We start from the raw sequence: 16,866 nt of genomic DNA, 5'->3' as shown, positions 1-16,866 counted from the left end.
ATAGACTTAAGTGCAGGAAATATACTTCATTTTCATGTTTCACTCTTCCTAATTTTCACATAACAAATGTTACTGCTATAAATACCTCAAAATATCTTCCTTGGCTCTTCCCGGTTAAAATGACTTTTGTATGTATTAATTCATTGCTAGTTGGGAATGTAGAGGATCACTATTCCCAGACTGCAAAGCTGTAGTGATTGGATCTGATCTGACCGCTAGAATGACAATTTGGGTGCCCCTGACACAGATGCATCACTAGGCAATGGTAGAGTGATACATCTGTACAGCCAGGGCCGGATTTCTGGGAAGGTATCAGAGGCCATGGCCTAGGGAGATAAAAATCAGCAGGGCGCAGGACTTGGAGAGATAAGAGGTCACATGTCAAAGTAAATCACCTCTCCTGCTTTGCTCTGGTCTGCCTGAATTCCAGAGATCCCTGCATATCTCTTGTGCAAAGTGTGTGTTATGGCAGTCAGCATCTGCTGTCACCTGTATGATGAGAGGGGACAAACAATCTGCTGTGAGAAGAAAAATATATGGGCTCAAGTAGCAGAACTCTTGAGTTCCGATTGTTTTTTTGCATGTAGCACGCATTCACGGGCAGGAATTAGCAGCTCTCCCCCTCCCTGACTGATGTTAATTTATTACTAGTAGGTAAGTGCTGTTAAAGGCCTCAGATCTGTTAAATTTATGGCTCTTTTTTTTCTCCTAGAGAATGCCAACAACATTCTTTGTGCTACAGTTTAACTCTTCCCTGGCTTTTTTTTTGCCAGCAAAGTACTGTGTTGACCATCAGTGAAAGCAGGGTGTTTTGACACAGAATGACAACTGTGTTACATTTATTTATATTTACAAAACAATCAATGGATCTCCTGCTGACTGTATATATAGCTGTGTGCCTAACATCTTGTATACAGTAACAAAGTCTGAAGACGGCTCATTCACCAAAGGCTCACTGTTTTTCTTTTGGTTAGCCAATAAAAAGTGTTATAAAAAAAAGTGCTAGATTGTCATTGTGTAAAGTACACCTGAGCTTATGCTGGGTACACACAATGCAATTTTCTGACAGATTTACTGTCAGATCGACTATTTCCAACATGTCCGATCTGCTTTCCAATCAATTTTCTGAATGATTTTTCATAGAAGTGAACAGCAAATTGATCGAAAAATTGAAATTAGATCAGACATGATGGAAATAATCTACCTGACAGTAAATCTGTCAGAAAATTGCATCATGTGTACCTAGCATTACACTACATCTATGCCAGTGTGTGTAGTGTCGGATCCTTCTACTTACCTGTTCTCTGTTTTGGATGGGCTTCTCTGCATTGTGCTGCACTTTCCCCTATTTGTGGCTCTGATGGCAGCAAGTAGCACAGAGGACAAAGAAGCAGCGCTGTCCACTGGGGCTCCTTGTGATTTTGCACTCCTGTATGCATGTGCACAGGAGCCGAGGGAGTGTTATGGGTATGTGTACTTGACAAGTGCTGCGGTTGGTAACAGCCGGCCTAGGGTGCTGGAAACTACAAATCCGGCCCTGTGTACAGCATTGGTTCCCTGGACTGTAGCATCTGATTGCTACAGGTGGCAGTTATTAGAGGTGAGCACACATCGATTTGGGACCACCTGTAATTAAAACTACGCTGTGCTTGCTTAATTTAAAACCACTTAACGACCGCCTAACGCCGATAGGCGTCGGCAGGTCATAAGTGGTTTCCCATGGAAACGGCCGCTCGATCGAGCGGCCTTTCCATGTCAGTTCACGGAGGGTATCTCCGTGAACAGCCGGAGAGCCGCCGATCGCGGCTCGCCGGCAAAATGTAAACACGCTGGGAAGAAATCCCTGCTGTTTACATCATACGGCGCTGCTGCGCAGCAGCGCCGTAAGGCAGATCGGCGATCCCTGGCCTCTGATTGGCCGGGGATCGCCGACACATGATAGGCTGGAGCCTATACTACAATACGATATCCGTCCTGCGCAGCCCATGGAAGGAGAGGGAGGGACGGAGAGGAAGGGAGCGCCAAAAACGCTGCGGAGGGGGGCTTTGAAGAGCCCCCCCCCGCGCAAAGCGCAGCAAGCCGGCGGCGATCAGACCCCCCCAGCAGGACATCCCCCTAGTGGGGAAAAAAGGGGGTAAGTCTGATCGCCCTGGCATAATCCTGATCTGTGCTGCGGGCTGGAGAGTCCACACAGCACAGATCAGGCAAAACACCCCTGGTCCTTAAGTGGTTAAGCCTGATGTGGTGTACAGTAGTTTTAACTACACTTGCTCCTGTGCATGGGATGTGATAGCGTGTCATTGCTGGAAGTAAACTCGGTTGTCTAATGACAGCTGAGCTCAGTACCATGGTCATGAGCCAATTTCAATGCCTGTGAGCCAATTACAGTGGTCACAAAGAAAAAAATTAGAAAAAGCCTTACAATCCTAAATGAGTTAAAAAGAAAAAAAATGTTTTTACACTTGTTTTTAAAAACGTTTAAAAGTGGGTGTTTTTAAGCATGTGTATTCATTTTGTCCTTGATTTGGCACAGTTCCAGCTCTGTTCTGAAATAGCCGTAATTGTATTACTTACATGTACTCAGGGCCGGCCCTAGACTTTTTGCAGCCTGAGGCAAAATTAGAAAAAATCGCCGAGCTCGAGGGGTAGCTGGCAGAAAGGGGGTATTGGGCCTAGCGGCGGGGAGGGGGGTCGGACCCCCCCTCCCTCGCGTGGGTCCCCCGATCTGCGCTCCTCTCCAGCGTTAAGTATAAGCCTGCATATGATGAAGAGGCAAAACGCCGCCCACTGCATTGTAAGTGGACGGCCTTGCAGGAAGTGACGTCAGTGGAGCGCACGATGGAACGCGGAAGAGGTGAGTGATTCCCCCGCCTGTTGACTCTTCATCATATGCAGGCTTGTACTTAACGCTGGAGGGGAGCGCAGATCGGGAGACCCAGGCGAGGGAGGGGGGGGGTCCGACCCCCTTCCCCGCCGCTAGGCCCAATACCCCCTTTCTGCCCGCTACCCCTCCAGCTCGGCGGGCAGCCCCCAGCGCATGGACAGGCGGGTGCCGCACCCCAGATCTGCCGCCTGAGGCAAATGTTTCACCCCGCCTCATGAGCGGGCCGGCCCTGCATGTACTGTCCTTAATGGTGGATGCAGAGGAGATGTATCGACTTTCAGGGCATGCACAACAGACTTTCAGCCCTAACCGGTGTCTTAGGAGGTCTGGGGCCAATATTCAAGTTCGTTATCTGGCAGTGACTTCACTCTTGCAGCCAGGTCAACGCGTTTCGATAGGGTATGCCTATCCTCATCAGGGCTTTCTCACTGAATGTGCACTCCTTCTTTCTGTGCCAGAGACAGGACTTGAATGTCTTCTCTGTGAAGAGAGATACACTTATGCTAGATAAACACGATACAATTTTCTGACAGATTTACTGTCAGATCGATTATTTCCAACATGTCTAATCTGATTTCCGCTCGATTTTGCATAAACTTCTATAGAAAATCGATCGTAAATCACATCGGACATAATCAATATTGTCAGGATTGTCATAATCGGGGATAATCGATCTGAAAGTAAATCTGTCCGAAAATTGCATTGTGTGTACCTAACATTAGCTGAACACTTCTTATCACTCTCCATTTTGTTAGACGAATGGACGAGTCCCATGTTAGGTGAACAGGGCACTGCTCAATACTGATAACACAGCAGTTAAACCACTTTTTGATTGATAACAGCAATGTTCAGTAAACTGATGTTTAAATCATTGGGACAAACATGTATGAAATCTATAGATACAGTAATTTTAAAGAGGAACTCCAGTGAAAATAATTAATAAAAAGTGCTTAATTTTTACAATAATTATGTATAAATGATTTAGTCAGTGTTTGCCCATTGTAAAATCTTTTAAATCCCTGATTTACATTCTGACATTTATTACATGGTGACATTTTTACTGTTGGCAGGTGATGTAGCTGCTGCATGTTTTTTTGGCAGTTGAAAACAGCTGTAAACAGCTATTTCACACAATGCAGCAAGGTTCACAGACAGGAAACTGCCAAGAGTACCTACTCAGAACTTCTTTGTGGGAGGGGTTTTACCACAATATCAGCCCTACAGTGCCCCCTGATGGCCTGTTTGTGAAAAGGAATATATGTCTCATGTAAAAGGGGGTATCAGCTACTGATTGGGATAAAGTTCAATTCTTGGTTTCTCTTTAAAAGTAACCTTATGTCTGCAAACACAATGACACATTTCAGATGATCATGTAAATTGTCACCTATATAAATAGCATTTAATTCAAAAGAAGAGTGCAATTAATATCTTCAGGATAAACCATTAATTGACACTGGTTTAATGAAGAATAGAGATAGCTCGAACCTCCGATTTTCAGTTCGCTAACCTCGAACTTCCCAAAAAGTTTGTGAACCTGCGAACTTTTCGAACCGCAATAGACTTCAATGGGCAGGTGAACTTGAAAAACTACAAACACTGTTTCTGGCCACAAAAGTGATGGAAAAGATGTTGCAAGGAGTCTAACACCTGGAGGGGCGCATGGCAGAGTGGGATACACACCAAAAGTCCCAGGGAAAATTATGGATTTGCCGCACAGCAGGGTTATAATTCATAAAAGGCAAAAATCACATTGCATTGCTAAATTGGAGGTCTAAAGTGCTTGAAAACATCTTGCATGTGTACTGTATACATGGATCAGCAGTTAGTGTAAGTAGTGTACTGCGTCACACTGACAGACCAAACTCACTGTGTAACGCACCACAAACAGCTGTTTGTGTAGTGATGGCCGTGCTGGACTGGTGCGCACGATGGCGAGAGTGCAGGCGATGGCGGTTTTCAAGCAACACCTTATTATCTTGGGTCAGGTGTGCCCCCCAAACACTCACATAGCCGGTCATTGCTTTATTGTGATACGCAAGCCCCTTCACCGCGGCAAAGTGACGGTCACGAAGGGGAATTGACACATGTATGTGCCTTTTGTTTTGTTGTTGCAGCCGCAGTGCAGCCAGAAAAATTAGGCAGGCATGTACACTCACCAGAAAAAAAAATATTATTGTTTTTGTTAGCGGCCTTAAAAATTCAGGAATCCACCTGGAGTCCTGGTCTGGACCCAGTTGGTGGTGGCGGAGAAGGCAGTCAAGTAGCCTGTAGGTAGTGATGCTATGTGGGGACTGACTTAGTCTTGGGGCAGGCAGCAGCGGCCAGCAGGCAGAGATGCTGTATGGGGACTGACTAAGTCTTGGGGCAGGCAGTCACACGGCGTGCAGGCAGAGATGCTGTGTTGTGGGGACTGACTAAGTCTAAGGGCAGGCAGTAGCCCTCGGGATCCGTGCCTCATTCATTTTGATAAAGGTGAGGTACTGAACACTTTTTTTGACCTGACTGCTGGTGGTATAATACAAAGTGCAGTCACACAGAGGCAGTGAAAGGTATGCACTGAATGTGCTGGGCCTGGCACAGTACAGCAATTAGCAAGGGCCGGCTGCGACAGACAGGGCTGTATATGCAGTGTCAGTGGCACACACAAAAAACACATCAGAAGAACATTAGCTCTCAAAAGAGCAGTTTTGGGGTGCTTTTCATCAACAAATATCAGCAAGGAGCAACCTAACAGACCTCTAACTATCGCTTTCCCTATCTCTCCAATGCCTCTCCCTTCGCTCACTAATACAGCAGCACACAGAGTGAGAACATTGCCGACGCTGCTGCATTTTATAAGGGGGAGGGGGCTCCAGGAGGGAGTGCAGCCTGATTGGCTACCATGTGTCTGCTGACTGTGATAGAGGGTCAAAGTTTAGCCCAATGATGTAGTATAGGGGGCGGGTCGAACTTGCTAAGTGTTCGCGGTTCACCGCAAACTTGAACCAGCTAAGTTGGCGCCAATAAGTTCTCTGGCAAACCTTTTGGGCCATCTCTAATCAAGAAGATCTACAGAAAAAAAGAGTAATCTTCCTAAAGGGATGCCTGACCTGAGATGGATACAAAGGCTGCCATATTTATTTCCTTTTATACAAAAGCAAATTGCCTGGCTGTCCTGCTGATAATCAGCCTCTAAAGGTACCCACCCATATATCTAGCGATGATGGGCAGATTCGACCAAAGAGACAAATCTCTCTCTTATCGAATCTGATTAGAGAGATGTCAGCTGCCCATACACCACAGGCCAATTCCCAATCAATTTCATGCTGAAAATGATCAGGAATCAGCCTTGTGATGCCGCATCCGACCACCTTGCCAACTCAATGCAGTCTGCACGTGTACGGACAGCAGAGGCTGCGGACAGGTAATGTACAGTGGTTTGCCAAAGTATCCGCCCCCTTGAAGTTTTCCACATTTTGTCACATTACTGTCACAAACATGAATCAATTTTATTGGAATTCCACGTGAAAGACCAATATAAAGTGGTGTACATGTGAGAAGCAGGGGAGGACTGGCCAGGGGGGAAAGGGGGAAATTTCCCCCCAGGCTGCCTCTCATTTAATGATTTAGGGCTGGTACAGTGCTTGCTGCATTCAGGTTTTTGTACAAAGCAATGTGAAACATTAGGCTGGCTGAGAAAAATAAAGGTGCAATTACGGAGCAATTAGAGGATGGGTAAGCTGGTAAATGTACACAGCAAGATGCAGAGCAGAGGCTTGCCTGCAGGGTCCATAGAAAAAAAAACAAAAAAACTGTTTGCTTTCACACCATTATAGCTCCCAACTGTCCCTCTTCTGACGGGACAGTACCTCTATAGACATAGGTGTGTATGTGTGTGTGCGTGTGTGTGTGTGTGTGTGTGTGGGGGGCGAAGTCATCTGGAATTAAGGTGGCCATACATCTGTTGTCTCAGCGATCAACCACCTGTTTTGATAATTACTATCGGATTGGGTGAAAATCGGTGCCGCCACAAGCATGCCCAATTGACGATTTGACTGATTTGGGGCGGAAATTGGTTGAATCTGAGATGCTGGGAAATCTCAGGCCAATGTGGTTGATTTGGTGTGCAGCGGTAATGACGTGCGATAATCACGAACAACGGACACAACGGAAACCCCTTGCTGTCATCCCTCCAAATGTATTATGTGATCCCCGGTGCCTGTGCAGTTATACTTTACCTGTCACACTGCCCTGGAAGTGTCCTTGCTGTATTTCCGCATAGACGCCCCACGTGACTACCAGCATGTAGCACGTGGGGTACGTGTCTGACGTAATTTGGCCTTGAGCTGCCATGGAAACGGGCCTCTAGTTTGTGTTTTCCCCCCTAGGCTGAAAGGTCCCAGTCCTCCCCTGTGAGAAGTGAAACGAAAAGTATACGTGATTCCAAACATTTTTTGCAAGTAGATAACTGCAAAGTGGGGTGTGCGTAATTATTCAGCCGCCTGAGTCAATACTTTGTAGAACCACCTTTTGCTGCAATTACAGCTGCCAGTCTTTTAGGGTATGTCTCTACCAGCTTTGCACATCTAGAAACTGAAATCCTTGCCCATTCTTCTTTGCAAAACAGCTCCAGCTCAGTCAGATTAGATGGACAGTGTTTATGAACACCAGTTTTCAGATCTTGCCACAGATTCTCGATTGGATTTAGATCTGGGCTTTGACTGGGCCATTCTAACACATAGATATGTTTTGTTTTAAACCATTCCATTGTTGCCCTGGCTGTATGTTTCATCTGATTCCAATTATCATAATTAAATCGGATGGTCGATCGGCCGTAAATTGCCTGATGTATGGCCACCTTAATTTATTTATCCATAGACCCTGGACAAATGTCCCTTGACTAATGTTTGACTGGATTTGCAACAAGCTTGTTTCAGGTGTGTGATTTAGATACTGCTGATGCCTGAAAGATTTGCAGGACAGCCAGGCAAATGGTATTGTTCAAAAAGAAATAAATATGGCAGCCTCTATCTCACTCGCGAAATAATTGAACATTTCCTTTTCTGTGCAGAGTGCCCCTAACTGTAAAATTGTCTTTCCTAGTAAACTATCTCACTTAAGCCTATAGTTAGTTTTCAGTGGTGTGAACATTTGACTATACTATATGGCGCACACTTGCCGAGAAAATGTGTACCAGGGAAACTAATCGCTCACACTTAGTCCAAAATGGACAAACCCTCTGGGTACAAAGATAGAGTACGGTCACTCTTGCGTAAAAAACTAATTAGTTAAAAAAGAGTCCTAATGCAGTCCTCTTAACAGTAGAAGCGGTATATTGGGTCATGAGTGGAGGTCTTCGCTTATCCCCCACACCGTCAAGTCTGCCAGAGTGGTGTAGCTATTCCACATATATGCCGCTCCTACAGATACATAGAAAGTTGCAGTGATCATGCAGGGTCAATGTATTGTAATACCTATGACCTGCAATGATACCAAGTGGAACTACAACTATCACTGTAGGCGCTGAGGTGGTATAGAACAGTGCTTAAAGAGACACTGAAGCGAAAAAAAAATTATGATATAATGATTTGTATGTGTAGTACACCTAAGAAATAAAACATTAAGATCAGATACATCAGTGTAATTGTTTCCAGTACAGGAAGAGCTAAGAAACTCCAGTTGTTATCTCTATGCAAAAAAGCCATTAATCTCTACGACTTTCAAAGTCGTGGAGAGGGCTGTTTTCTGACTTTTATTATCTCAACTGTAAGTGAACAGTTTTCTTTTTCTCTGCCAGAGGAGTGGTCATTAGTTCACAGACTGCTCTGAAAGACTCATTTTGAATGCTGAGTGTTGTGTAATCTGCACATATTAGAGAATGATGCAATGTTAGAAAACACACTATATACCTGAAAATAAAAATATGAGAATATTTTCTTTGCTGCTAATCTTCTAGTAATTATTCATAGTACACAACCAATTCATTATATCATCTTTTTTTTTTCGCTTCAGTGTCTCTTTAAGTGCTATTTACAAAGTGGTTGTATATTGTTAATCTGACATGTTTCACCCTTTCTCAAAGATTGCTGTACATATATACAATGAAATAATTTGTGCACCTTCCACCAACAAAATTCCCCCCAGCAGCAGTAGGGGAGTCAGAGCTGAAGCACCGAGTTCGGTGCGTGTTTAAATACTACTGAAGATATGCAGACCTCCCTTCTGGGGTGTGTCCACTATGTATTGCTCATACCTGTTCAGTGGTGGCATGGTGGGGGGCGGTGTGCTCTCAATAGCACTCAAAGTAGCGTATATGTGCCCCTGAACAAGCGCCGTCTATACAGAGCGGCAAGATTAGTGACGCCGCCGCACTTCCGGTTAGCGGCGGCGTCACTTCCGGTATCGGCGTTCCCATGGTTACCGGAGACGCCGATAGAGGTAAACAAAGCGTCCTACTCTAGGACAGAGGCGGGGAGACTAGTGTTGGGCAAACACCTAGATGTTCGGGTTCGCGAACGTTTGCCGAACATCGCCGCGATGTTCGGGTGTTCGCGCCGAACTCCGAACATAATGGAAGTCAATGGGGACCCGAACTTTCGTGCTTTGTAAAGCTTCCTTACATGCTACATACCCCAAATTAGCAGGGTATGTGCACCTTGGGAGTGGGTACAAGAGGAAAAAAAATATTTGAAAAAGAGCTTATAGTTTTTGAGAAAATTGATTGTAAAGTTTCAAAGGAAAAACTGTCTTTTAAATGTGGAAAATGTCATGTTTCTTTGCACAGGTAACATGCTTTTTGTCGCCATGCAGTCATAAATCTAATACAGAGAAGAGGTTCCAGGAAAAGGGACCGGTAACGGTAACCCAGCAGCAGCAGCACACGTGATGGAACAGGAGCAGGCGCAGGAGGAGAAGGCCATGCTTTTTGAGACACAACAACCCAGGCCTTGCATGAGGACAAGAAGCATGCGGATAGCATGCTTTTTACCGCCATGCAGTCATAAATGTAATAAAGATAAGAGGTTCAATAAACAGGGACCGGGCGTCAACGCTAACCCAGCAGCAGCAGACGTGATGGAACAGGAGGAGGCGCAGGAGGAGAAGGCCACGCTTTCAGGTGCAACTCAGGCCTTGCATGAGGACAAAAAAATGTGTGCGCAAAGCAATGCAATGAGTAGTTTTCAGGACACAATGGGCTATTCGGAGGAGCTATTCCCACCCCCACAATCTTCTACCTGTGAAAGGTCAATGGAACAGCCACAAATGTTGTGCCCGGATTCACAACCTTTTTCTGTGGAAAATGCACCTCGCACTGAAATGCAAGGCGAGGCCGAGGATGAACATGACGTCAACAACTCAACATGACGCAAAATGGGGGCGGAACAGAAAGCTGCTTTCAATGTTTTGAAGGCCTTAATTGCCTCCGGTGGCCAGTTAGATGCATCATTCATCACACCCAAATCCCAGAGCAATGTGTGCAGGAATTTGAATCTCAGGAGGTGTACCGAGATCATCTGGACAAGTGACCAAGTGACAAGTAACAAAGTGACCAGTGACAAAGTGACAAAGTGACAAAATGACAAAGTGACAAAGTGACAAGTGACAAAATGACAAAGTGACAAGTGACAAAGTGAGAAGTGACAAGTGACAAAGTGACAAGTGACAAAATGACAAAGTGACAAGTGACAAAGTGAGAAGTGACAAGTGACAAAGTGACAAGTGACAAAATGACAAAGTGACAAGTGACAAAGTGAGAAGTGACAAGTGACAAAGTGACAAGTGACAAAATGACAAAGTGACAAGTGACAAAGTGACCAGTGACAAAGTGACAACTGACAAAGTGACAAAATGACAAAGTGACAAAGTGACCAGTGACAAAGTGACAACTGAGAGGTTGTTCTGGGGAGCTCCACTGCACTCAGTCGCATATGAGGAGAGGTCTCGTCGGGACTGCTGATCCTCCTCAGCTTGCTCAAAGCCTTGAGGGTTCCTGAAGATCCTCTGCTTGGAGTTCGCCGGGGTTCAGCTTGGTGTCGGAGTCGGCGGCGTCCTCCTCACTCCAACGTGGCAGATCTTCTGTTGAAGGAAAAAAAAACAAACATTGTTAAAAGTCCAGTACCGCTTCTGAAGGACTCACCAAGAGATGCAGGAGCGCTTCAATCTAGTGCACCATCGCTCGCTGGGTGATGTCCCTGCCTACGCGCTGGAATTCTACGCTGCACATGCTAGCACGCTTTTGCGCAGTGCCGAGGCGCATTCCAGCAGCTAGTAGCTACCAAGCTTCTGTGGATCTGATTGGGCCACCATGTTGGATCTCTGCCAAGTCCTCCAAAATTTTGAGCAATCCACGTTGCGTGACTGAGCAGTGACAACTCTACAGTCAGCATTACAATACCACTGCTGTGTTTACTGAAGAAATCAATGTTGAAGATGGAAACCGCTGGCATGATGCAAGTGGGGGATTCTGAAGATGAAAACGATCAGCGTGATGATACCAACATCAGGCAACCTGCCTCAGGAAACGCTGGTCCCAGCTATGACAAAGAACAGGACGAGGAACAGCTGGAGTTGGAGCAGGAATTGGATGCCCCCACTGCCGAGGGACAGAGCGGTGCACGTTGGACTTCCACAATTTAGCGGGAAAGGACAGCAGAAGAGGAAGAAAGTGATGCTGGTGACGAATATGGTGCATCACAACAATCACAACGCTTACAAGAACATGAAGATAGAGGAGTCTGGCAGGACTCTCTGGCACACATGGCTCAATTCATGCTAGACTGCATTGAACGCGGCCCGCGCATTATTCACTATTCATTATTATTCATTATTCTGGAATCTGGACAACACCAATTACTGGGTTTATACCCAGTTTATACAAACACAATGTTAAAAAACTGATTGAAGAAAGTGTCAGACAGGTCAAAAATGGAACAATTCCAGCAGGCCCTTGAGGATGGAGACTTTAGAGAGGAGATTGACATCCTCCTCCTTCTCTAGCCAGTTGTACGCCGACAGACTGACTTCAGCAAACCCAGGAGGACCAGGAGGGCAGCAAAGAACACAAGCTGCTGCTAGTGCCCAAAAGGGAATGGTATTGGCAGTGTCCTTGGAGTGGGAACATTTTCTGACACCCATGCAGCAGCCCACAGAACAGCAATCGGGCAGTTCCACGTCCTCCAACACCAATCGCCTAGAGAAGATGGTCAAGGTCCAGGACTACATGTCAGATGGCGTAGCTGTGTTGAACAATCCATCTGCAGACAGACGGTGAGTGTGACAGGCAGCACAGAAGGACCATGGCAACTCACTCATAGTACCACAGTTTGATAGTGCTGCCCAAAAAATTATATGGATCCGTGGACCCGGGCACTGCGGGCAGTACTGGGATGTGGGAACGCAGATTTTAGTACCTAAACACACGATACAACATGTTTTCCGGGGTCGGACTCTGAGGCACATACAGATGGTCCCGATCATCATCCTCATCATACAACTCTTCTCCTGAGTCTGACCCACCCACCACCTCTGCCACCCCAACATCCCCAGACACAGACCCCTCATCGTCCTCAACATTAACTTGGGATGCTGGCCTGAGCCCGACCTCCTCCTCCACATCAGGCCCCATCATCTCCTCAATGGCAGCCCTCATTAATCGTTCTGGCGACGGACCGATGGACACAACATTCTCCTCCGGAGAGGGCTGCTGCTGACCACCGGCTGCTGGGGTGGATGTTATAGCTTGCGTGGGGCGTTGGCTGTTGCTGTTGTTGGGAGTGCTGCTCACAGCGGAGGTCTCTGAGGAACTCATGGTGAGCTCATATAGTGGTTGGCGGTGAGTGGAGTATTACTGATCCCAGCAATATACACACTGACTGGCAGAGTACGCAATGCTATATAGTCTGGCTGAGCAGTGTACACAGAGTGGCAGTACACACAATGCTATATAGTCTGGCTGAGCCGTGTACACAGAGTGGCAGTACACACAATGCTATATAGTCTGGCTGAGCGGTGTACACAGAGTGGCAGTACACACAATGCTATATAGTCTGGCTGAGCCGTGTACACAGAGTGGCAGTACACACAATGCTATATAGTCTGGCTGAGCCGTGTACACAGAGTGTCAGTAAACAATGCTATATATAGCGTGGCTGAGCGAGGTACACAGTGGCAGTACACACAATGCTATATAGTCTGGCTGAGCGGTGTACACAGAGTGGAAGTACACACAATGCTATATAGTCTGGCTGAGCCGTGTACACAGAGTGTCAGTAAACAATGCTATATATAGCGTGGCTGAGCGAGGTACACAGTGGCAGTACACACAATGCTATATAGTCAGGCTGAGCCGTGTACACAGAGTGTCAGTAAACAATGGTATATAGTCTGGCTGAGCGGTGTACACAGAGTGTCAGTAAACAATGGTATATAGTCTGGCTGAGCGGTGTACACAGAGTGGCAGTAAACACAATGCTATATATAGCGTGGCTGAGCGAGGTGCACAGTGGCAGTACACACAATGCTATATAGTCAGGCTAAGCCGTGTACACAGAGTGTCAGAAAACACAATGCTATATATAGCGTGGCTGAGCGAGGTGCACAGTGGCAGTACACACAATGCTATATAGCCAGGCTAAGCCGTGTACACAGAGTGTCAGAAAACACAATGCTATATATAGCGTGGCTGAGCGAGGTACACAGTGGTAGTAAACAATGCTATATATAGTGTGGCTGAGCGAGCGGTGTACTACTGTTCCCAGCAGCGACACACAATGACTGGGGGGGACCCTGGCTAGCGTGGCTGGAGAGCGAACTACCCTGCCTGCCTACCCAAAGCTAAACCCACAGACAAATGGAGGAGATATGACGTGGTTCGGGTATTTATTTACCCGAACCACGTGACCGTTCGGCCAATCAGAGCGCGTTCGGGCCCGAACCACGTGACCCGTTCGGCCAATCACAGCGCTAGCCGAACGTTCGGGGAACGTTCGGCCATGCACTCTTAGTTCGGCCATGTGGCCGAACGGTTTGGCCGAGCACCGTCAGGTGTTCGGCCGAACTCGAACATCACCCGAACAGGGTGATGTTCTGCAGAACCCGAACAGTGGCGAACACTGTTCGCCCAACACTAGGGGAGACCGATCGGTCATCGGCTTCTTACAAATTTTAACAAGCCCACATGCGATGGTTTTTTGACACCATAAAACGGGGGATTATTTAACACATCATAGAGACATGATAAAATCCGCCTCACCGAGTGCGTCCGGTAATCCGGGCTGTAATGTAGATGTGGGTGGAGCATTGGGTCGCTTGTAGTTGTAACACAATATGCAATACGCTTATATTCTGCATTATTTGTATTATAATATGCAATATTTCGCTGCAGATGCTGAAATGTATATAAAACAGGTGGCACAGTAACCATATCCATATCATATGCGACCATGCGCCCCCGTCAGTGCCCATCCCGTCTAAAGCATTATGCAGGTGCAAAAAACCTCATCAAGAACTTGGCAAGATCACCTGCCATATGGTGTGGGGTGGTGCATATTAAAAAATTAATATGCACCACACCACACCATATGGCAGGTGATCTAGTTGCCAAGTTGCCAAGTTCTTGATGAGTTTTTTTGCACCTGCATAATGCATATTGTGTTACAACTACAAGCGACCCAATGCTCCACCCACATCTACATTACAGCCCGGATTACCGGACGCACTCGGTGAGGCGGATTTTATCATGTCTCTATGATATGTTAAATAATCCCCCGTTTTATGGTGTCAAAAAACCATCGCATGTGGGCTTGTTAAAATTTGTAAGAAGCCGATGACCGATCGGTCTCCCCGCCTCTGTCCTAGAGTAGGACGCTTTGTTTACCTCTATCGGCGTCTCCAGTAACCATGGGAACGCCGATACCGGAAGTGACGCCGCCGCTAACCGGAAGTGCGGCAGCGTCACTAATCTTGCCGCTCTGTATAGACGGCGCTTGTTCAGGGGCACATATACGCTACTTTGAGTGCTATTGAGAGCACACCGCCCCCCACCATGCCACCACTGAACAGGTATGAGCAATACATAGTGGACACACCCCAGAAGGGAGGTCTGCATATCTTCAGTAGTATTTAACCTCCTGCCGCCCGCGTCACGCCAGTAGGCGTGGCTGCGGCGGCAGCCCCAGGACCGCCTAACGCCAATTGGCGTAAAGTCCTGGGGCTCTGTTTAGCATGAGATCGCGCGCATGGTGCGCGCGCATCTCATGCTCGGAGGGCGGAGCTCCGCCCCGCCTTCAGTCTCCGAGCGGCTATTGCCGCTCGGGAGACAGTTAGACGGCGATTGCGCCGTCTATTTACTAGGTGCAGCGCTGCGATGAGCAGCAGCGCTGCACTGGGGACAGCCGTGTGACACGGCTGTCCCCATGGGGGACAAGAGAGCGATCGGCTCTCATAGGCAGAAGCCTATGACAGCCGATCGCCATAATTGGCCGGCTGTGGGGAGGGAGGGAGGGAATAAATTTAAAGAAACAGGTTTTTTTTTCTAAAATCCCATAACAATAATATTTATTTTAAAAAAAATAAACATGGGGGGAGCGATCAGACCCCACCAACAGAGAGCTCTGTTGGTGGGGAGAAAAGGGGGGGGGGGATCACTTGTGTGCTGAGTTGTGCGGCCCTGCAGCTTGGCCTTAAAGCTGCAGTGGCCAATTTAGCTAAAAATGGCCTGGTCACTAGGGGGTTTAGCCCTGCAGTCCTCAAGTGGTTAAACACGCACTGAACTCGGTGCTTCAGCTCTGACTGGGGCTACTGCTGCTGGGGGGAATTTTGTTGGTGGAGGGTGCACTTATTATTTCATTGTATATATGTACAGCAATCTTTGAGAAAGCCATTAGGGTGAAACATGTCAGATTAACAATATACAACCACTTTGTAAATAGCACTCAAGCACTGTTCTATACCACCTCAGCGCCTACAGTGATAGTTGTAGTTCCACTTGGTATCATTGCAGGTCATAGGTATTACAATACATTGACCCTGCATGATCACTGCAACTTTCTCTGTATCTGTAGGAGCGGCATATATGTGGAATAGCTACACCACTCTGGCAGACTTGACGGTGTGGGGGATAAGCGAAGACCTCCACTCATGACCCAATATACCGCTTCTACTGTTAAGAGGACTGCATTAGGACTCTTTTTTAACTAATTAGTTTTTTACGCAAGAGTGACCGTACTCTATCTTTGTACCCAGAGGGTTTGTCCATTCTGGACTAAGTGTGAACTATACTATATGGACCAGCCCTAAACACAATATACTATCTAAACATCTCTTCACTACCAATACTGCAAGAAAGAGTTACACATAAAAGAAGCCACAATAATTTGTGTCAGTCTTTGATGCAAGGAAAGAATCCATTTGTGATACAATCATCAATGATAATTACGGTATCATCATTATAAATTATAGTTAGTGCTTGTGTATCTATGTATCTAGCATTTAAGTGTATAAAATGATCAGGACTTACCCAATGAATCCTTGAAGTTAGAAGACAATTTAGCTGTCTTGTTGAACTCACACGGTGTGGATTACTATCAGTTGGATCCTTGCCTAATACATTTGGTTACTTCTCCTTTACTCCTCTCCACCCTCAAGATGTCGCAATATGATGATGCACAATCATTTTAGGTGAGAAGAACTTCTGTTTAAGCAAGTCCTTCCCTAATACACAGGTTTTCATGTATTATTACGTAATGCCTAGAAGCTGTGGCTCACATTAAACATAGAACAGATGAAATAATATAATGAAAGTGGTGTACGTTTAGAATCCTGGTGTGCAGTAATGGAGTTCTTTCCATGAAGACCTCTCAAGTACAATATGAGCTAGTCACGCCTTGTGTAGACAAGGGACTAAAAAATAAAGATGTACAATATAAGCAGCAAATCAAGAGGTGCCCAGCAGCAATAAATAACCACTGTTCCTAAAGATTACATTTTTATGCTGCCAAATCTTT

At 46.4% G+C, this 16,866-nt stretch overlaps 1 protein-coding gene across 1 annotated transcript in view; it reads right to left on the bottom strand.

The window, feature by feature from the left end:
• Positions 1-16,469, bottom strand: part of LOC137522552 (putative ferric-chelate reductase 1) — a 37,674-nt gene extending 21,205 nt beyond the window's left edge. The window contains exon 1 of the mRNA XM_068242633.1: positions 16,380-16,469. The gene's annotated coding sequence lies outside the window, so the exon portion shown is untranslated. The remainder of the gene's footprint in view (positions 1-16,379) is intronic.
• Positions 16,470-16,866: the final 397 nt, after the last annotated feature.

This window comes from Hyperolius riggenbachi, chromosome 6, assembly GCF_040937935.1.
Source record: "Hyperolius riggenbachi isolate aHypRig1 chromosome 6, aHypRig1.pri, whole genome shotgun sequence".
NCBI classification, from domain to species: domain Eukaryota; kingdom Metazoa; phylum Chordata; class Amphibia; order Anura; family Hyperoliidae; genus Hyperolius; species Hyperolius riggenbachi.
This window is presented reverse-complemented; position numbering and strand designations above follow the sequence as displayed.